Raw genomic sequence first — 24,075 nt, 5'->3', positions numbered from 1 at the left:
GGATTAGAGTGAATCAGATATACAAGTAAATACAATACATCAATGCAATACAAGTATATAGGAGAACATTCAAAGCTTTATTGATAGAAGTAAAAGGGTTCTGAGAAGGTTACAACCATCAATGGCTCCAATCCAGCAGCACCTCCCCAGCAGCAAGAAATCTCCTCTTCACCTCTATAAAAGCAATCACCCAATAGCTCTAACTGTAAACCAACAGCACTTCCTTGCTTTGCACAAAATTCCAGCCTCCTTAGACCTCATAGAAGAGCTCTATATATAGGAGAGAAGAAGAAAGGATGAGTCAGCTTGAGACTGACATAAAGCTGCCTTGTGTCCTCTCCCTCTTCAGTTAAACTTCAGTTCTTGAGTCCACTTGGAGATCCTTGCTTACACATGGAGATCAAGTACCTCTTACTCATCACAGGGCGAATCCATTGAACCAAGTGTCAGTTTGGAAGCTTCTTGGGCAATTGACACCTTGCAGAATGACTGTGCCACTTGGCCAATCTCGCCCAGCGCAGGTAGCCTTCATTAGATTTGACTTTCAGCGCAGGTACAAGGAGGAGCAGTTGCATTCCAGCGCAGATGCTCAGTGGAGCAGCTGACATGATCCAAAAATAGCCTGTTTTTGAGTGTTTTCAGGTGGAGAACTGATGGGAAGTGCTGTGGTTTGCTGACCTTGTTCTTCTAGGGGTAAGAACAACATGTTTAGGGACTGAGGATCCCTGTAATTATTGACATTTCATGCTCCATGCTGCGAGGCACAAAAATGTCTATAACAGTTGCCCCCTAAAGTATGAGGCCGTTTATCGGGTGAAATGCTTTATCTAGAGGGTCCGAAGTTCATTCAAGTGCTGAGAGGTGCCCTGTAATACAATACAATACAATACATTATTTTTCATTTTGTTTTCATGATCTAGCTGAGGCGGGCATTCCCATGCTCAGCTTTATAAATACATTTTGGTACATATAACAGACGATCGTCTGATGGTAGACTGATAATTCTCTGCTGAAATTATCATCCTTTGAGTAGGATGATCATCTGCTGCAATGATGTACATGACAAATGTTTTTATATTTCCCGAATATGTATCGCAGCCCGGATGGATGAAACTAGATCCGGGGTCTTCAAACTCGTTCGATCTTCACTCTAAGTACAAGTCGATCCATGTGAGAATTTCGCTGAAGTCGAACATGGAAAGACATCGCTTGATTACCGGTCAATGATGAAAACCGTTAACAAGCGCGAGAGGAATCACCGATAATGATAATGACCCTCAAGGTACTGCAGTACAATTCACGTGGCGTGAATAAAAGGACTTGGCGTCGAACGCCATGCAAAATCTTCTGGTCGAAGGTCATTGATGTATACCTGTCGCCGGAAGTGAGAAACTTGCCATTGAGGCATGCAAGCTTCAAAGTACTGATGGGGTTGTTCCTAGATCAACTTCTTGGATAATGAGCTGAAGTCGACAAGAAGCGATCCGTCAAAGGAGGGCCTTAATGAATCCCACATCAATGACACGGAACGGAGCTAATGATTTTAGTGGAGGTGAAAACAAACTGTGACATATGATTCAGGGTGGCGATCATGAGTGGATGAAGGATAATGTATGGCAGTGGATGGGACACGGTTGACACTTTCAGAATGACCCCTCTTGAACATATAACGACACTGATGCGATGGATCGGTAGCATTACCCCAAATGTGGATGGTTTGGCGAGGACCATGGTGATGAGACCGGTGAATGAAACAACCCAACCCGATGTGGTACGGAGGAAAAGTGTCATGTTCAAGAGTGACTTGCTACCATTAAACTTTGATGTTCTCCCAATTTTTCCCCAGTCATTTCTGACCAGTACCTCTTTATTTTTGTCAAGCTTGAGGAGGATAACATATGCTTGTTCTATAACCTGCCCTTCGGGCAAGCCCATCGCTATGATTTAACGAGCTTAGCGATAGGGAAACTCGTTCTCGTCTAAAGACAAGTTTGTCGCTATTTAATGAATTTAACGAGTCTAACGACAAGGATAACTCGGTCCTTTTCATTTTTAGAGAGTCTGAAAAGGTACAGAAAGTTAACTCCATAATTCCTTTTTCGTCATCTAATCCCTTAAGTCCGAAAAAGTATAAAACAATACAGAAGGGATGGGTGTTCGGTACTTTTAACGAGCCGAACAAGACAAGCGCTCGATCTTTTTGTGTAATAATCCCTCAGGTCCAAAAAGATTAAAGTCTAAATGAGGGATAGCTCTTCCGGTCCTTTTAACGAGCTGGAAGGCCAAAACTCGGCAAACTTTTCATATTTTACGAGCCAGTGAAAAGAGCTCAAAGAAGACTCGTCTTTTGAGGAACGAGTGATAAACAGGGATAGCAACTGATTCCAGGTACAGGTTGGAATTTTCCAATCACGGCAGTGTCACAAGGATGGCTAGGTGAAATCACTCTTCGCAGCTGTTTCTCAAAAGAGGTAAACACACAAATGGAGGTGAATGATCGGCCAAATGAACAGTGGAGGTGACGGTGCACAAACACGACCAAGGCTTTTATGGCTGATGAATTTACGATCTCAAAAGGTTATTTACCGGTTCATTTTTTCTGAATGAGCTTGAACTCTGAAGGGAAGCCTGCTCATAAACTTATGTTTATTTTTTAACGAGCATGAACTATGCGCTAAAACTGCTCGGATCTTGCGTTTATTTTTTAACGAGCATGAACTATGTGCAAAAACTGCTCGATATACCAGTCATAATAAGAACGCCTCCTGTGAGATAGCTATTTTTTAAGGAGCTTTATCTCACGAAGCTATGCTCCAATTTTGGAAAGTTTTTACCTTTGCCCCACAGGCTTTCTTCATGCAAGGTCGGAAACGGCTAATCCTACGAGTTTAAAGGGTTAGACCTACGGGTTTAAAGGGAGGACCTAAAAATTTAAAAAACAAATAGTCGTCCCTTGCTTACATTCCAAAAGTTTGCATGCCCCCAGGTGTAGGACAGAATTTCGAGGCTGCCCCACCTCTCCCCTACTTCTGCTTTTCTTTGGGTGTTCACAGCTACTTGTCATCTTGCCAATCTAATGTTAACGATACTAGTCTTCTCGTTATTTTAGGGGGTCTTATGCGGTACTCAGGCTTCCCGTCGGCCCAACTTTTAACGAACAGCTATTTGTGACAAGAGAAGAACACTACTCAAAGACAAAACATTGGTATTATCGAGGGAGGCTTGCCCCTTTCTTATTATCCGAAGAGGGTTCTATTTGCTGCCGCAAATCAATCTCTTTCTTCGGCGATGTCTATTATCAGGTTACTAAAGATGGCGACCACCTGTTGCAGCAATAGAATCTCTTTCTTTGGAGGCTGCCCCTACTTATCCTTCAAAACATATGTTTTAATGGGTGAGGCTTGTCTTCAAAGATGGTTACTACTTGCTACCGCAAATGGTCCCCTTCCTCGGTATCCTGATTATTTAGACAAGGGGAGCGAGAAGCTGATTATCTCACTCACATAACTTTGACAAAAGAATATTATTCTAGAACAACCCCTCTTCCACCGCCGGACGGGGTACGGACTAGTCTATTCTTCTGCGGAAATTCTACCTTACACCCAGGGTTTCTTCTGCCCGAAGCAGACCAGGGTGCATGCCCCCTGGGTTCCAATCTTTCTTTCCGAATCACTCGCATTCATCGGGAAGGAGGACCGGGGGTGGAGGCGAATCTTGTGTGAACAGACCATTTAGGAATGGTATTTGACTATTTGCGATGCGAGATCCCGGAAACGAAAGTTGGTCTACGAGCTTGACCACCCTTCCTTCGTGTGGAAAACACATTACTCTAAAGAGTGAGGAGACTATCGCTCCCATGCAATAAATATAGTCGCATCCAAGGAGTAGGTTATAATACAAGGGTCCTTGGACGACCATCACGTTCAAATTAACGGTCTTCCCTTTCAACGTGACAGGCACATTGGGGAGGATTCCTAATGGTCGACTGGTTCCTTTATCAAAACCTGAGAGATTTCTTAACTCAGGTAAAAGCGCCGGGGAACCCAGTGCTTTCCAAGCAACAGAGGAAAGGATACTCACAGATGCCCCTTCATCAATGATAGTACCAGCCATGATCATTCTATAGATCTGGACAATGATTCTGAATGGTACACTGGCTGGTAACCGGGGTCTGCCTAGTTGATTCCAATCAAAGGATACAACCAGGTTGCTTGGTGGTGGGACCGAATATACGGCCGGATATGACCCTGATGATGTTCCTTCCTGCGATAAAGGAATGGGCGCATTGCCCTGACGCTCATCAGAGTCGGTGCTGATGAAAAGAACCTGGATGGTGTCATCCTTATTCTCTTCAGTGAGGGTGTCGCATGAAGATGACTCTTCGGCGACGGTGTCATTTGAAGATGAAACTTCTGAAGGTAGAACCGGGTCAACTGCCGTATCGACCTTTGGACTTTCGTCCGGTCTGGATTCAGTAGGTTCATTTTCAGTGACTGACGCTTCAGCCGACCACTTGAGCGGGCCAGCTGTATTTTCAACTATCGAGGGATTAGGCACGAGTTTTTGGTATCCAGGAGGAAGTCGTAACAGTGATACCGGACGATCTTCCAAAACTCTCTTGGCCTCATCTAAGAATGGACATTTGTGGATGGCATGCTTGCCTTCACACAATACACAGGGTGATCTTGGTCTCCCTTTTCGTCCTTCACTCTCGCTAGTTGATGGACTGCAATCAACATGACTACCAGAGGTTGATGCTACCGGATTGTGCAACCTGGGGGACCAGTCCCTTAGTATCCGGGGAATACAAGGACAATCACGATGGAAGTGGGTCCCTTTGCAAATGACACATGGCGATTTAGGCCCGGTCGGTGCAGTGTGTGGGTTCTTGTCAGCTGTCTTTTGCTTGCCCCCAGTCGCCTTCGCCATAGGCCCCTTCTGCTTCTTTTCTCTCTTCTTCTTTTCCTTCTTCTCCTTGGGAGGCTGACTTTTGCCGGCTCTACCTTGTGAAGATGAAGGATCAGAGGAAGAATTGTAAGAAGTGGAAGGCTGGTGGGTAGCTCTAGACTGTTCTGACTGTTGATTCGACTGCTCAGGATTAGTGGCGATCTGGACTACATTAGTTGAAAAGAGCCATACAGGGAGGCTGATTGTCAATCCTGGAAGTGACAATGTTGCCATATGAGGTGCACCAACATCTCCCCAAGAGGAGAAGGGATTAGGACTTCCGCCAAGGTTGCTTCCTTGGTTGGTGGGCTCCATACTTTTCAACTGAAAGATCAACGTGGGAATAACAGGTGATTATGTTCCGCTTAAAATAAATTGTATTAACGACGCTTTTAGACACAAACTTTCTTTTTCATGTTTTAAGAGTCGAGAAAAAGCTAAAGATGACTCTAGTCGCCTTCGATGTTTTAACGAGCCCGAAGTGACAAATGCTCGGTTGGACTTTTTCAGTTATAGAGTTTGAAAAAGGCCAAAAGAAACTGCTCTGGAGATCTAGGCAGAGGGTGTGCCAAACCTTTCGCGAAACCACAGAATACGTTTTACGGTACGGGTGGTCGATCTTCGTGAATGCTGTGTTCACTGCATCGCGATCAGTAGGGCGGCCGACACGGCTTCCTAAGGATAAAGGATAAATGCCTATAGGGGTCTCCCAATATACGCGACGGTACGCGGGAGCACAAGTCCGTATTAGTGCCACCGACTCTCAGGAGGAATCACCCACCTTCGTAGAGATCGACAGTCACTATGTTTAACGACGCCGGAACACGTCTCTACCTAGACCTCTAGATGTTTGCGTTATGTTACAAAGCGTTGTTATGTAAATTGGGTTTATTTTAATGTTGATCTTGCTTAGCAGTTTGCCTTTAAGGATCACCACGAGATGTATATATACAACTTCCTAAATGCAATCTAAGATGAGAAGCAAAACTTTTCAATCTTTCAACTTTGAAAACCTTAATCTACTGAGGGAAAAGAAAGACACAACTTTTCGCACAGATCATAGAACACACACTAAAATGCAAATTTTCCTAAATCGTCAAGCACACAGTCAAATGCAAAATGCACAATGCAGATATTTCTTTTCTTTTTCCTTAATGTTGATGTAAGACAGAAAGGAAACTGTTGTATAACTTCGAATCTAATTTCAAGCGAAAATAAACAAGCTTGTCCAAAATCAAAAGACACCTTAAGATCGACTTGTTTAGACACTGGAAATGTATAGATTCAAACCATAAAATGAAAAACAAACAAACTCAAACAGCCATGAACAGTAATAAAACTAGCTCTTAAGATCACAAAGACACTTTTACAGTTCAGGATCTAAGAGGCCACAACTATACTGGTTCGCTTTTCACAATGGGAAACTGTAACTGAAGCAAGAAATACTGAAAGAACAATCACAGTTTCATCACACAACTGAGGCGGAATAATGTCAAGGAAAGTTGGTTTACAGCAAGTACAATGACAAGCAATCAGCAGCAAAATAACAGTGAAAACAGGGCTCAGACACAGTGGGAAACCTCAGGAGGACATAGCCTAACTGGATCAGCGCAGGCTCTGGTCTGTCAAATTGACTCTCAGTGCAGTTCCCGAAGGGAGTACCTGCGCTGGAATGCAGACTGCCTGTGGACAGCCTACACTGAGACACGAGAGTTGCGTTTACAAGGATTTCTGGGTCATAAAAATCTCAAAAATGCACTGTTTTTGCTGAAATAAAAAGCTATAGGTCAAGTACAAGCTAAGGGATGATCAAGAGGATGAAAAGCTATCACAAAGAGTACAAGAGTCTTTTGTAGATCAGCTCTTCAAATCATGAATCTGCTCAAAAAATGAGCAAGAGTAGCAGCCCCCCTACTTCGCTTTTGATATAGTCAAAAGCTTTTCGATTTGGTACTCTTTGGTTCAGGAAATGAATAGCAAAGATACTACAAACACCAACAAGATACTAGGTTCCCCAGTGGAGTCGCCAGTTTGTTGTGGGGAAAAGTATCCGACTCGGATGACCCTATCCCTACTCTAAGGGTGACAGTCCTTAGCAACAACTGAAAGTAAAGCTTTGATATTTTCCTTTATGAAAGTACAGAGAAGGAAGAAAAGATTGACCAACCGGTGTCTTTCGCTTTTGTCGATCCTATCCTCTCTCTTTGTCTCTTGTTCCCAGCTCCTTGCTCCCTTTGCCAGCCCAGCTACACACAGATCCTGCACAAACAAGAGAGGGAAACTACAAGAAACATGTACTCATAACTGATGCATGGATTAGAGTGAATCAGATATACAAGTAAATACAATACATCAATGCAATACAAGTATATAGGAGAACATTCAAAGCTTTATTGATAGAAGTAAAAGGGTTCTGAGAAGGTTACAACCATCAATGGCTCCAATCCAGCAGCACCTCCCCAGCAGCAAGAAATCTCCTCTTCACCTCTATAAAAGCAATCACCCAATAGCTCTAACTGTAAACCAACAGCACTTCCTTGCTTTGCACAAAATTCCAGCCTCCTTAGACCTCATAGAAGAGCTCTATATATAGGAGAGAAGAAGAAAGGATGAGTCAGCTTGAGACTGACATAAAGCTGCCTTGTGTCCTCTCCCTCTTCAGTTAAACTTCAGTTCTTGAGTCCACTTGGAGATCCTTGCTTACACATGGAGATCAAGTACCTCTTACTCATCACAGGGCGAATCCCTTGAACCAAGTGTCAGTTTGGAAGCTTCCTGGGCAATTGACACCTTGCAGAATGACTGTGCCACTTGGCCAATCTCGCCCAGCGCAGGTAGCCTTCATTAGATTTGACTTTCAGTGCAGGTACAAGGAGGAGCAGTTGCATTCCAGCGCAGATGCTCAGTGGAGTAGCTGACATGATCCAAAAATAGCCTGTTTTTGAGTGTTTTCAGGTGGAGAACTGATGGGAAGTGCTGTGGTTTGCTGACCTTTTTCTTCTAGGGGTAAGAACAACATGTTTAGGGACTGAGGATCCCTGTAATTATTGACATTTCATGCTCCATGCTGCGAGGCACAAAAATGTCTATAACACCATTCCATATGGATGTCAGGTTACGATGGAATTGAACCACCAACCTCCTGCTTGTAAATCAAGTGCTCTTCCATTGAGCTAGCACCCTTTAAAGAATTATATTTTTTAAAATTAGACCTTGAACTTCATAAATTGTAAATTCTACAACTTTCAATAAATTAAGGTCTCAACAATATTTTACTAAACAAGCAAAGAAACATTGAAGATGTAGGTCCCTACCTAATGGTTATTGAAGTTACGAAAATTGGGTGGAGGGAAAAATAGTTATGTATAAGAGAATTAATATGTTTAGTTGAATACTCAATTAGACGTGAAACTCTGAAGACATTTATAACTTATAAATGACCTATAACTATCAAATGCACCAGATATTGCAAAGGAAATTTCATAAGTGGATATCATATGGAAGAAGAGGAGGCAAGGACTTGGAACCCTTGTAAATCTTGGCATGCCTGAGCACTTGGCACATATTATCTTGTTTGATATGTCTTCATACTATCTGGCACATCTTAGCGTGTCCTAGCATTCCCCAACACACCTTGGCAGCCATGACCTCATAACTAGCATTGCATTTTTCCATGACTTGGGAACCTTACATTCACTAGAACACCTTGGAACTTCCTAGTTGTCATGCCCTCTCTTATCCTCCATAATGTCCAAGGCTGATGAAGAGATTGACAGAGGTAATCACAGACCAAGCTTTTAGTTTGGTAGCTAGCCCTACCAAACCAGAGAGGTCTCTCTCTATGAAATCACAACCAAGAGATGACTGGAATGTAAAGGATTTTAGGCTAGATAGCTAGGGTCAAGTGGGTTTTTGGAAAATTTAGGGACTTGCAACTCTATCCACTGGTGTCTTGTCTCGCATGGAATTTTTTATGGAGGAAAGGACTTGGAACTCTATCTAGGATAAAGCACCTAACATGCATGACATAAGCTCCCTAGAATAGAGTCCCTCCTACCTAGAAGAGAGTCCAAATATAGAACCCTTCTCTGTTGTGCACTTTTCCTAAAGATAAATCTATGCATAAAATGGTGCTAAGAAAAACACCTAAATTAGGAAAAGTGAGCATCTAAGTTAAACTATAAAAGTATAATAAATATGGCTCTATATAAGTTTGGGAAACACTAGACAAGCATGCTTTCATACAAAAACAATAAGATGCCTAAAATCGATGTGATTCTTTCATCGTTGCTATACTCTCACAGCAAAACTAGAATCTATAGCAGGGAAAATTTTAAGAACCACCCTAAATTTATATGTATAATAAATGGGTGAATACCCATGATACATAGGAAAAATGGGAGGCGATTTTATTAATAATATAATATGTGTATATAATTATTTTGGCAAATCTCTCACCGGATTATATTATCTTGAAAATTCATGGCGAATCTATCATTGAATTATAAAATCTTGTAAGATCTTGGCAAATATTTCATTGAATAATAAAAAGTGAAGTCTTGGCGAATGTTTTGTTAAAGTATGTAACCATATATGATAATAGGAAAAAATATTTATTAAATTGTAATATACTAACATACATGTTTGGAAAAAAGAAACATAATTTTCTCTTCTTACAAACAATGTTGCAAGTTTCAGTGGTCATGTTTGTCAAGGTTTTCACTATACACTCTTTCATGTCCTTCTATTAGTTTTGATAATATTCCACAACAAAGTTCTTGTAGGTGTTGACCTTGACCACCCGTTCTGTCAAGGTAGGAGAGATTAATTTTTCTCTACCACTTTTGTCAAGCTATCAAATTTCTTTCTTATTCCATAGACTCCAACTGCGAGATAAAAAAAAAAAAAAACACATTTTGTTTACCCCAACATGCCAATAAGTAGCAAGCCCTAACTATATAATATAAGACAGTAGTAGGTATCCCAAAGGCCTGAAGGGGATCTAATGGAAAGAAGTGACCATTGTCACAAGCCTTCCAATCAATATATTAATATATACATCTAGATTTATTATTATTTTAATTGGAAATCTTCAATTAAATAATAAAATTTAATTATGTCTCTCCCAATCTAAATTTCTTATTAGCATAATTCTATACCTTCATATGTCTTGCATTTTTTAACAATGTTGTAACATGTGGATTAATTTCCTTTTTGGTGCACAATCTCCACTTTCTAGGACAATATGGTGCAATGGCCCAACCCCATATGGTACTCTGGCCCAATCCCTGCAAATCATTATGACAAATTAAGAAGACTAGAGAAGATGAAAGGTTGTACAAACCAGTATATTTTTCAAGCATTGGCCCAACCCCTACGGATCATTACGACAAATTAAGAATAACAGAGAAGATGAAAGGTTGTACAAACTAGCATATTTTTCAAACAACTAATCCAACATCAATACCTTAACTTTTTCATGAAGATATCATATTGAGAACGTTTGAAAAATGGTGGGAAATCTCGGCATTGACTATCTCTCTTCTGTGAGGGTGATGCGGAAAGGGCAATAAGATTTCACTATTTTGAATTATTTTTTGTTAAATTAGAAAAACCAATATTAATGGAGATATTGGTATTTTTTACTAAATTTTGTGAAGTGACTAAATTTAGCTTTAACCATTCACCTCAATATGTTTTTTATAATATAATTTCCTAAGTCTATTTAGTAGCTTCATTATCATAAAAACATATCCATCTTAACTCCACTTCTACCACTCTTGGAGGTTAGTTTGCATATCATGATATTTGATCCCTCGCGGGGCTTAGTAGATCTAGAGTAAATATGGATCTATGCTGGTTTAATTCCCCCATTTAAATAGCCTACATTCCACGTGAATACCATGGGTCAATACCATGTGCCATATTTTTTTTATTGATACTAATATTAGGGTTAATAATGGGTTAATAATGTTTTTTTTGCATGGTATTAATAATAATTTGGCCGATGGTATTTGGCCCATGGCATTTGGCCCATAGGCTTCATCTAGATATAACACATTTTTTGAGTGTTCTTAAATATAATGTGACTTCTCGAGTAAATATGAAAAAAATGTTTTATTTATTTACCATACCTCTCGTTTATTTATATTTTTATTAATTTACCATACCTCTTTTATAAATATGGTATTTGGCCCATAGGATTCACTTAAATAAAACCTCTTTTTTGAGCCTTCTTAAATAGAAAGAGGGTTATGAACTAAATATAAAAAGAGGTTTTATTTATTTACCATACTCCACTTTATTTTTATTTTTATTTATTTACATGTAAATATAAGGTGACTTAGGGAGTAAATATAAAAAAATGTTTTCCATGATATTTTATATGATTATGACTAAACAGATGCAAACTTGGAATATGGCAAGAACATTATTCAATCTTTAAATAAACATGAAAATAAGATACTTGAATTTTTAAATAAAGTGAATTATTTTTTTTGTGACCATTTGTTCCAAAAAAATAAGGCCATTTTTTCGAAATTAACCCCAATACCATGAGATACAGGAAAAAGAAAGAAAAAAACCTTTTTTACACTGAATGTGGAGGGTGAAATAACTATCATAAATACCTATTCTTGAAAATTAGGGTAGATGGAAGGTTGTAACTCCTAATTTCAAGGGCTAAATTTACTTTGTTTACTCTCTCCCTTAAAATAAGGTTGGCTAACCTCCATACCTAACTTTTTTATAAAATAAATTTGAGGCAATTTGTAACAATGTACTGTGATACAAAATATTCACCCAATAAAAATATAAAACCCCTTAATTTCGCCCCTAAAATTTTCCATGATCTATAGCATGTACCCCAAGGTTGTATGCATTTGCTGAAGGGGTAGATTGAAACGATCTACTAAGATGAAGTACTATTGAAGGAGAAACACATTCAAAACAATAGATAAAGTCTATTGTGAATTCACCCCGTTTGCACACAGACCAAGGCTACTACTAGGTACACTTCTCTGCTGAATGTAAACTACAATATTTTGTAGTGTTATTGAAGGAAAAACACCTTTAGTGAAACATGAATAAATATCTAACAAATACTGTCAATGTGGCCTCGGTTGTCGATGATCTCATCAATATAGGTAACAACTTCGATAACTGAAAAACCAAAAGGTGAGATGCATAGATAATTTGAAATGACAGATTTGGGCATACTTTGTTATTGTTTAGGAGAGTTAGCGTAGAAAATGCAAGGTAACTTGTTGCATCTTTATGTCACAGGCCAAGGATGCGAAGAAATACATAAAATATTAATAGTATGGTATAAGTTGATTGTAGGTTATTTTGAAATAGGAATGTAATTCTCCTTGTGTGGGTTCTAATCTAGCGGGTATAACTTTAAATAAGAAACTGATAGTTATGGGGTTGAAATTGTCTCACAATTCATGAAAAGTCCCAAATTTTTTCACCATAAAGAAGAAGAGCGATTCGTCAGGTTTATGGAAGGGAACATCCTATTCGCACGAAGATAACTTGAAATTGGTCGGGCATATTATTTCTCATCTTTTTGTACGTGTGTGCTTTGAAAATATAATCACATCCAAAGACTCAATAAAAACTCTGGTAAAGTTCATAGATGTGAAGCACTTATGAGAAAACCCATCACTTAATGACAATTGAGCAAGGAATATGTCGAAGGATTCAATATTTCACTCAATCATAAAAGGGAAGTTGGGGTATCCAGCATCTTGCCAATAAATTGACTCCAACCATAATGTGAAAGGAAGGTTAACTGCGAAACCTCTATCCCACATTGTAGTATTGTTCCCTCTTGAATTCCAACATGTATCTGGCTGCTTAGATCCACAAAAGTCATGCCAGGTAAACTTTGCATGATACAATTGTGACGTGCAAGCTTGACACACACTCTAGTTTCCCTCAAAAAGAGGAAAAGTAAAAATATTATGACAATCTTAACTATAATTTGATCATACAATTTTGAGGTATTGCATGGAATAAAAAATATACTATCAATTCACTAATGAAGAACTAAAAATAAATGAATTTCTTATTGCTACAATACCGCCTCTTGGGATTCTTTGATAAAGCACCTAACCTGCATGGAAAAATATTCCTAGAATAGAGTACCTCCTACCTAGAAGTGTGTCCCCTACTGAAAATATAGAACCCTTCTCTACTGTGCACTTTTCTTAAAGATAAATATGTGCATAAAACAAAACTAAGAAAAAACCCTAAATTAAGAAAAGTGAGCATCTAAGTCAAACTATAAAAGCATACTAAATATGGTTGCATTATTGAGGTATTGCATGGATTAAGCAATATACTATCAATGAATTAATGAAGAACTCAAAATAAATGAATTTCTTATTGCTACAATAGTGCCTCTTTGGATTCTCGAATAAAGCACCTAACCTGCATGGCAAAAGCTTCCTAGAATAGAGTACCTCCTGCCTAGAAGTGTGCCCCCTGCTCAAAATATAGAACCCTTCTCTACTGTGCACTTTTCTTAAATATAAATCTGTGCATAAAACAGAACTAAGAAAAACACCTGAATTAAGGAAAGTGAGCATCTAAGTCAAACTATAAAAGCATACTAAATATCCCTAAAATTGATGCACTTCTTTCATTATTGTTACAACCTCATAGGAAAACTATAATCTACAACATGTATCCCAAGGCTGCATGCATCTACTAAAGGTGCAGAACAAAAGTATCTACTTAGATGAAGTATTGTTGAAGGAGAAACACCTTCAAAACAACAAATATAGTCTAATGTGCATTCAACCCATATACACATAGGCCAAGGTTGCTACTAGGTAAACTTCTCCCCTAAATGGAAACTACAATGTATTTATGCTCTACTGAAGGAGAAACACCTTCAGAGAAACATGGATAAAACTATAACATATATTGTCACTGTGGTATTGGTTGTATAAGTTCTTATCAACATAGGTAACCACTTCGATAATTGAAAAACCAAAAGGTGAGCTACATAGATCATTTGAAATGATATATTTGGGCATACTTTATTATTTTTTAAGAGTATTAGTATAGAAAATGCAAGGTAGCCTATTGCATCTTTATGTCACAGACCAAGGATGCGAATAATTGTAGAAAATATTAAATAGCATGGTACAAGTCAATTGCAGGTTCTTTTGAAACAAGAATGGAGTTCTCCTTGTGCAGATTCTAATCTATTGGGTATAGATTTAAATTAGAAATTTATAATTATGGGGTTGGAATTGTCTCATGATTCATGGAAAATTCCAAAGTTGTTCACTAGAAAGAAGTAGAGCGAGTCGTCAGGTTTATGAATGGGAACACCCTATTCACAAGTAGATAACTTCAAATTAGTCGGACATATTATTCTGCTCTTCTTGTACATGTGTGCTTTGAAAAGCTAACCACCTCCGAAGACTCAAGAACAACTCTAGTAAAGTTTATAGGTGTGCAACACTTCTAAGAAAACCCATCACTTAATGACAATTTAGCGAGGAATATGTCGAAGGATTCAATCTTGCACTAAGTCATAAAATGGAAGTTGGGGTATCCAACATCTTGACAACAAACTGACTCCAACCATAATGTGAAATCCAAGTTAATTGTGAAACCTCTTTCCCACTTTGTAGTATTGTTGCCTCTTGAATTCCAACAGGTATCTTGCTATTTAGACACACAAAACTTGTCCCAGGTAAACTTTGCATGATACAATTGTGATGTGCAAGCTTGACATGCACTTTAGCTTCCCTCTAAAAGAGGGTAAGTCAAAATATTATGACAGGCTTAAGTATAATTTTATCATACACTATTGGGGTATTGTATGGAATAAATAATATACTATAAATTCACTAATGAAGAACTCAAAATAAATTAATTTCTTGTTGCTACAATAGCGCCACTCTTGGGATTCTCCAAGGAGCCACTAATTTATACACATTTGGAATCTTTACTTGGTCTGCAGAAAGATTAAGCAATGATGGTGATCACTCTTTTCCCTCCCATGGAAGATCTATACAGAGTCAGCAATAAATTGATTTAAAAGTGAGGTGTATGCCTGAAAAATAGGAGTTCGACTCTTCAACTCTAATTTAGTGGCAAGGAAATATTCAACTGTAAATGCTTGATCTTCTACAGTGTAAATTTCTAAATAAATTGTTAGCGTAAATTTGTCCATTTTCCACATATCCCAAAAAAACCATGTATGTCTGGACTGTGGTTGAGTGTAAGAGAGGGGAGATCACATAAATAATCCATTATCAAAAGAAAATGTTAAAACACAACATTCTATGGATATTTTTTTTAAAATTTTATTACATACCTTAGAAAGTCTGAAAGGACATAACTAAAGCTTCCCTCTCCTTGCACACTTCATTAAATATGCCCCTTTTCCAATGCCAATGTGGCCTACAGAATCACAATCAACAAATAGAATATGAAAAGTAAGTTTAATGAATTAAAGTAGCTTTGTTATACATCAAGCAAATGGACTATGAGAAATTGGATTCATTCCCTACAAAAGATGATTTAGCACGATCTAATTACATTTTTAACTGAAACAGAGGTAAATTGGATTCATTCTCTACAATAGACGATATAATGAGATCTAATGACATTTTCAACTCAAACAAGGTTAAGTTGAGTAAGCTCAAGCTCCAAAATGATGGCTAGAGGATATAACATAAAGACATTTGTTATATGTGAAGATAAAAAAATGAAAGGAATGTGAAATTTTGACCATCAACTATAAGTTCCTTTCAAGGAGTAGATCAAACCATAACATTGTTATCAAGATAATCAACTCACTCATTCTAGTATGCTTCTAGTAGTTTCATGATAAAAGTCGAACTCAATAAACTTCAGGCAACATAAATTAGCCAACAGTATGTCTAAGGTTGGTTACCTAAGGATTATATCATACTAAATTACCTTTTGCATCTAACATTGAAAATGACTTTGAAAGAAATGAGGAAAAATCAGTGATTATGATGGATGCATGTGATGAAATAAAATAAAAAGAAGACCCTTCTTCTTACTCCTGATGAGCCTTCTAGGGGATTCTTGGATGAAGTCGATCCTGATCTGCTTTCTGAAATCAAAGAGACACTTTCTAGCTACTTTGATTTGATGGACAAAAACCCTAATGCTTATGAAAATGAATATGGAAAGCAATAAGCATCGATGAACCTAGTCTTGAAGAAGGTGTCTCATAGTCTAATATGGATAGTATTTTAAATTTTTACATCTAGTAGAGGGTTTTCCCAGTTGGGTTCCCTAGAAAATTTTGTTTTTTTTGTTATAGTGTGACTGTGTTTTATTTATGTTCTATTCCACTACAAATTGGTAGAGATATTTTTTGTCTTCACGCAACAATTAGTTTCAGATTTATTCATTCAAGCAGTAGCAGAACTTCAAGAAAATTCTACACAAGGGACAATTAATCTATATTTTCACTTATATCTTTTGCAAATAAAATTCACAATTAAATTTTCATCCAAAGTGTTTAGGTTACTAGCAAGTGGTATCATAACATATCTCAACATTGCAAGGCATAAATCATATTATTCAATAAGGTTGAGACTTAGATACAAAAATCTTCCCAAGTTATGCAAGCAACAAAACTGCTGATTTTTATTTATAAATCTATCCAACCATAACAAAATTATGCCATTTTCAACACCATCTAGTCAAAGTTATTCCTGGCCTCATTCAACTCAATTAAGAATATGTCAATCTCGTTGATATTTCTTCTTCATTTCATGCTTCTAAGTTATATATTTATGAAACCTAATATATCATTTATGTTAAGTGATTATTCATTAAGAATTATTTAGTCTATCCAGCGCATCTACCTAATTTTCTGATCAGTTTTTCGAAAGACTCTATCAGACATTTGCAGCAGAAAATAGAAGACTTTTTTAGTACCTGGTGTTATAAAAATCTAATATGGAAAAATTATTTTGGGTTGTTTCCCTAAAAATATTTACAAAATTTTCAATCCCAAAGCCATTTCAAGGAGGGGAGAAATTTAGTATTATTTTTGGAAAATTTGAATGCAACTAAAAGAAATTATTCTTGTTTGCTCAAAAGATTCCAACACCAAATATGAGTGGATTCACGGAACTTAAGACTTGGAAATACTTAAATTTCACTTCGCTTTTCCAGGACCATATATGAGTGAATTCACAAAACCTAAGATTTGGATTCTGGAAACACTTAAATTTCATATCATTTATTACGATTGGAAGTTCCCTGAGATACAAACATCTAGCATTAAGGATCTACTTTTCTTGTTTAAGGACAATGTTGAGTTTATAAATAGTGATACAAGAATCCTTGTATACATGCCTGACACAGTTCTTTGGTCACAACTAATGAAGCTGAACACCATCAATACATAACAGAAAAGGTAGAATGTAAGATAGCATCTACTTTTCAACATATACTCTAACAAAAATAAACATCTATACACTCATATAAAGTTGTCACCACACCAAAGAAGAAATTAAAAACCAAAATAAAAATAGGAACAAGCTCGGATTGTTATGGTTACTCTAACAAAATGTTAAATAACATCAATATGTTAATATGGAAAATAGCATGGTTGATTATGATTTATTGAGCCCAAGGGGTTAGCCCAACCGAATGTCATTAATGTTATTGGGTATTTGGCTAGTTCTGTGCTATGAGGTGCCCTATTTGAAATACCTTGGGTGAGGTGCACTAGTCAATGCCAATGGGTTTAACAAGGATGCCATCCATTGGGATTCCCCAGAGAGTTTTTCTTGGAACTAATAAAAATAGGATTTCCTAAAGAGAAATTTTGAGATGCATTCAATGTACACCCAATAAAATCAACTATATAAAGATAAACCATAATAGAAGGAAAAATACATATGATTTTACCGATGTTCCCTCGTTTTCCCTCCTGCCTAGTGAAAAGTGAAAATATGATACTCTTAAACTTAAAAGAAAGGATGAAAAAAATAGTGAAATTTGAACCAGTCCTCCTTGTGTGGAAGAAGACTAAAAGTGGGGTGTAAATGCAGTGAGGTTAGAAATGAAACATACCTGGCTGCCATTAATGGATTGAAGAGGTATAACCTTAACTCACAACTCTCTTCAATCTCATTTTCCCTCCCACCCTGTGAAGAGTGAAAATATGCTACTCATAAACTTAAATGCAAGGATGAAAAAAATAGTGAATTTTGAACCAGAGATCTGAGGTGTGTGTACTCCTCCCTATGTGGAAGAAGACTAAAAGTGCGGTGTAAATGCACCAAGATTAGAAATGAAACATACCTCACCATCATTAATGGATTGAAGATCCAATGGTGGGGGATATGAGGTGTGTGTACTCCTCACTGTGTGGAAGAAGACTAAAAGTGGCATGGAAATGCAGTGAGGTTAGAAATGAAACATACCTGGGTGCCATTAATGGATTGAAGATCCAATGGTGGTGTTCGATATCAGTATGGTACTGGTAGAACCTTAATTCACAAAACTCTTCAATCTCGTTTTCCCTCTATCCCTGTGAAAAGTTAAAATATACTACTCCTAAACTTAAAATAAAGGATGAAAAAAATAGTGAATTTTGAACCAGTGCTCCTTGTCTGGAAGAAGACTAAAAGTGGGGTGAAAATGCAGTGATGTTAGAAATGAAACATACCTGAGCGCCATTAATGGATTGAAGATCTAATGGTGGGGTTCGACATTAGTCTCCTACTGGTAAAACCTTTATTCACAACTCTCTTCAATCTCGTTTTCCCTCTAGCCCTGTGAAAGGTGAAAAGATGCTACTCATAAACTTAAAAGCAAGGATGAAAAAAATAGTGAATTTTGAACTAGAGATCTGTGTGTGTACTCCTTGTGTGGAAGAAGACTAAAAGTGGGGTGTAAATGCAACAAGGCTAGAAATGAAACATACATGGGTGCCATTAATGGATTGAAGGTCTAATGGTGGGGTTTGATATCAATAATACTGGTATAACCTTAATTCACAACTCTCTTCAATCTCATTTTCCCTCCCGCCTTGTGAAAAGTCAAAATATTCTACTAGTTTTCCCTCTCTCCGCCTTATGAAAAGTGAAAATTTAATTCACAACTCTCTTCAATCTTGTTTTCCCTCCCGGCCTGTGAAACGTCAAAATATCTACTAGTTTTCCCTCTGCCCTATGAAAAGTGAAAATACACTACTTGTTTTAGAAATTAAATGAAGATTGGAATTAGAAGGGCTTTGTTACATCAAAATTAAGGCTGATTTTTTTCAAAAATGTTAAAAATTCCCTTTCTAAAAAAGAATAAATACAATATTTATAGAGTATAGAGTAGATGTGTAGGTGTAATGTAAGTATGCAAACAATTCTAAATATGGGCTTAGTTAAAGAATAATAGTAATAATAATAATAATAAAAGTCAAAAGTATGGGGATGAGTGCAAAAATCTAAATGTTGGCTCAATGAATAATAAAAATAATAAAATTCAATTTTTTATATTTTGATTTTGCTATTAACTTGTGAATAGGTTTTGTTACAATACCATGAGCCAATACCATGGCTTATCAATACCTCAAGCCCAAAAACCATAAACTATTTCACAACCAAAATATTTTATAACAATATGACAAGATTCTTAACCATGGATATTCACCCCCCACTTTATAGTGGATATTATTAACTTGTAAAAAATTGGTTTTGTTATAGTACCATGGGCCAATACTATGGTTTATCAATACCACATGCTCTAAAAACATAACTTTTTCACAATCAAAATATTTTATAACAATATGAAAATATTCTTAACCATGGATATTCATTCTCACTTTACCATGGATATTATTAACTTGGAAATAGACTTTGTTACAATACCATGGGCCAATACCATGGCTTATCAATATCACATGCCCAAAAAACATAACTTACCTCAAAATCAAAATATTTTATAAGAATATGACATGATTCTTAATCATGGATATTCACCCCCACTTTGTCATAGGTATTATGAACTTGTGAATATGCTTTGTTACAATAGCATGGGCTAATACCATGGCTTATCAATACCACATGCCAAAAATTCATATCTTATTTCACAATCTAAATATTTTATAACAATATGACAAGATTCTTAACCATCAATATTCACCCCCACTTTAACATGGATATTATTAACTTGTAAATAGGCTTTGTTACAATACCACATGCCCAAAAACCATAACATATTTCACAATAAAAACATTTTAATTTAATTTAATTTTATAAAAAAATTTGTTTGAAGCTAATAGGAAAAGGGTTGTAATTAGTTTTGAGATATATATAAACCCTCTATCCTCACGACTACTAAAATTATTCCCATATAAATGAAATTAAGGTTTTAATAAAATTAAAAATGAGCATACTTTTGTATTTAAAGATGTGAAATTTATATAATACAAATACTAGTAAGAACTAACATAAATCTATCTTAACTAAGGATCCAAGTGATGATAACAAGAAAAGTGAAGGAAAGTGAGGGAGAGGGAGATACTGATAAAGATGGAGGGTAGAGAGAGAGAGAGAGAGAGAGAGAGAGAGAGAGAGAGAGAGAGAGAGAGAGAGAGAGAGAGTGATGGGGGGAGACAAAGAGAAGGAGGTAGGAAGAGAGAGAGGGGAGAGAGAGAAGAAGAGAGTGGGGGAGAGAGATATGGAGTTGGAGGGGGAGAGAGAGAGAGAGGAAATATCTAAGGAATAGGGAGAGAGAGGTGGAGAGAGAGGGAGGAAAGAACTAAGGCATAGGGAGATAGAGGTGGAGAGAGAGAGGGAGTGACAAGAGATAGATAGATAGAGAGGGAGGGAGAGAAGAGAGGAGGGGAGAGAGAGAATAGGTGGGGATAAAGATAGGGAGAGAAGGAAAAGAGAGACAGAGAGGGAGGCACAAATATGGAGGGGGGAGAGAGAGAGAGAGTGATCGCGGGGGGGGGGGGGGGCGCAGAGGGAGGTGAGAGAGAAAGGGAGAGAGAGGACTAAGAGAGATGAGAGAGAGATGAAGTTAGAGGGGGAGAGAGAGGGAAGGAAGAAGAAAGAAAAAGAGGGAGAAAGGTAGAGAGAGAGGGAGTAACAAGGGAGCAATGGAGAGAGGAGAGATAGAGGGAAGAGAGAGAGGTGGAGAGGAAGAGGAAGCAAGAGAGAGATAGATATGGAGAGAGAGTGTGTATGTTTGGGGGTGAGATAGAAAGAGGGAATAAGAGAGAGATACATAGATAAAAATATAGATATTATATATAGTATATAACCAGCCTAGATCCATCTTAACTTGAATCTACCAAGCACCAAAAAGGAGTTTTTCACATTGAGAGATTGGATCCCTCTCAACACTTGATAGATCTGGGTTAAGATGGATATAGGATGGCTTAATAAGTTTGTAGTTGTATTTGATAAACTAACACTTTTTTTACGGTTGTGTTTGGAAACAATTTTTCCATATTTGGTGTATTTATCATAATAAGAATAATCAAATTTTAATTTAATTTTAAGCTTACCTTTTTTTATGCAATGATTTTGTTGTTACTTTATAGAGATAGACATGTTATACTTTTGGAATTTGTAAAGGAAAAACGTGCTCTTAACTTGGTTGTATTGAAAACATTTAAGTGTAAGAAAGAAACATGCCCTCTTAACTTGGTTGTATTAAAAACATAAGTGTTCTTGTATACTAGGTGGGTGCAAACAAGAGAGAGTATATGGTAATTGGATTAAATAGTAAAAAACAAATGTTAGTTAAGGAGAAAGTTAGAAAAATCTAACAAATAGCTAGGATTAGGATATTACTATTTTGGGACATCTAAAGTTGAAGGTATGTTTTATGGAGGTGTAGTCTAGGCCCTTGGGTGTTGGGCACATATTATGGGTATCTTGGAATTTTGGTGTGTGTTAGTGGTGTCAACTAGTGGTGGAGTGTCCAACAAATGAGTAGGAAAAGTTTCTCATTTACAAGGTTGGCATCAATCAAGTATTCTCCCTCTCTACCCAACTCTAAGATGAGGAGTGTGCGTAATGGACTTATTATTGTAACAAATTTAAAATATTTGATTATCTTTAAGTTCAAGGGCTTGAAGTGGCTGCCTCAATGTAAAAATGTTTAAAGGAACTATGTGTTTTTCAATTAAACCCTTATGGTCAAGGAGCTGCAAAAGAGGAAGGCCTTATGGCTATTTTTAAGGGGTTGTAATGACCCTCGCTTTGTGGTAAATATGTAGATATGATGCTAATAGTCCTGATCTTAGTACACTCACATATATAATGTAAATATTTTCCTATCACCTTGCATTGTGTAAATATGATAAATATTTTGTGGTTACCTTGATGTACATGTTGAAGTTCCACTTGCATGATTATGGGAAAGACTTCTCAGTTATCCTTGTGTACATGGGGAATATCATAATTACTCTATGCCATAAAAACACCTAATAATATTTTCACAATGAACACTATAAAATAAAGTTAACCCTAATATATTAATGGGGAACAAGTAACTAGCTAGACTCTGGAAGGGTTTTTGGATTGATTGTTAGTGAAACTCATTTTAGTTAGGTGTGCCAATGTGTGGTGAGTGTTAGTGAGTGATAGGGAAACATAAGGGAGCACTAGGTCAAAATGCATGGAAATGAATGAACAAGAGTGTGTTATAGGGAGTGTTAATGAGTTCCAAGTGTGGTAAGAGGGGAGTGACATGGTATGCTAAGTAGTGCTAAGTCATTCTAGCGTGCCAGAGCAACATGCAGCCAATATGTGCTAGGTGCCAAGGTGTGCCAAATAGTGCTAGGAAGTGTTAGGGAGCGTTAGGGAAACACAAGGGAGCACTAGGTGAAAATAATGCATGCAAATGAATGATTAAGATTTTGTGACAGGAAGTGTTAGTGATTTCAGGGTGTGTTAAGGAGGGAGTGACAAGGTATGCTAGGCAGTGCTAAGGCATTCTAGAGGCCACGGAAACATGACAAGATGTGCTAGGTGCTAAGGTGTGCAAATACATCCGAGGGTGAGTTATGGAGTGTCAGGGAAAAATAAGGGAGCACTATTTTCAAATGCATGGAAATGAAAGAATACGAGTGTGTGAGAGGGATTGTCAGTGAATTCTAGGTGTGCTAAGGAGGGAGTGACAAGGTATGCTAGGTAGTTCCAAGGAATGCTGGAGTGCTAGCATGCCAATATTTTCCAAGTCTTAGGGTGTGCCAATGTGTGTCAGGGAGTGCTATGAGAACACAAGGGAGAACTAGTTCAAATTGCATGGAAATGAATAGATAAGAGTGTGCGATACAGACTATCATAAATTTCCAATTTTTCTAAGGAGTGAGTGAGAAGGGTATATGCTAGGTAGTGCCAAGGCATGCTAGAGTGTTAGGGCATGTTAGGGAGTGGTAGGGTCTATTAGGGAGTGGAAAATAATGCCAAGGAATGCAAGGGATGATAATGTGTTCCATGTAGTGCCAATGGATTGTTATACATGCCAGATATTATGGCATGTGAAGATGTAAACTATGCTGCTTAGTTGTTTTATGGACACTATTGGATGTGAGCCTTGACTTGGTAACTTGTTAAGCAAGATGAGTTAATATTGGACATGAGAAGCCTAAGATGATTTATAGTCCATTAGGGGAACTAGGCATAGTATATTTGTAGTAAATGTAACTTGGTAAAGCTGTTATAGTCAAGGCAGGACTTGGTTGGGTTGCTACGTCTAAAAGAAAGTAAGGGTAGTTATGAGGGAATGATAATTAAGGAGTAACATGTCATGCCAAGGAATGAGAAGTCATGTTGACATATTCTAGATAGTGTTAATGCATGTCAGGGAGTGTTTGTGAGTGTCAGGGAATCATAAGGGAGAACTAAGTCAAAGTGCATGTAAATGAATAACTAAGAGATTATGCCAGGGAGTTTCAGTGAATTCTAGGCGTCCCATGGACGAAGTGTGTTAGGAGAATTTCATATTAGGACTCGTAAGAGGAAAGCCTAACATGAGAAGCCTAAGATGATTTATAGTCCATTAGGGGAACTAGGCATAGTATATTTGTAGTAAATGTAACTTGGTAAAGTTGTTATAGTCAAGGCAGGACTTGGTTGGGTTGCTACGTCT

Source organism: Pinus tabuliformis, chromosome X (genome assembly GCF_031772625.1).
Source record: "Pinus tabuliformis cultivar Carrire ecotype Pingquan chromosome X, CPIR1, whole genome shotgun sequence".
In the NCBI taxonomy this organism is placed as follows: Eukaryota; Viridiplantae; Streptophyta; class Pinopsida; order Pinales; family Pinaceae; genus Pinus; species Pinus tabuliformis.
This window is presented reverse-complemented; position numbering follows the sequence as displayed.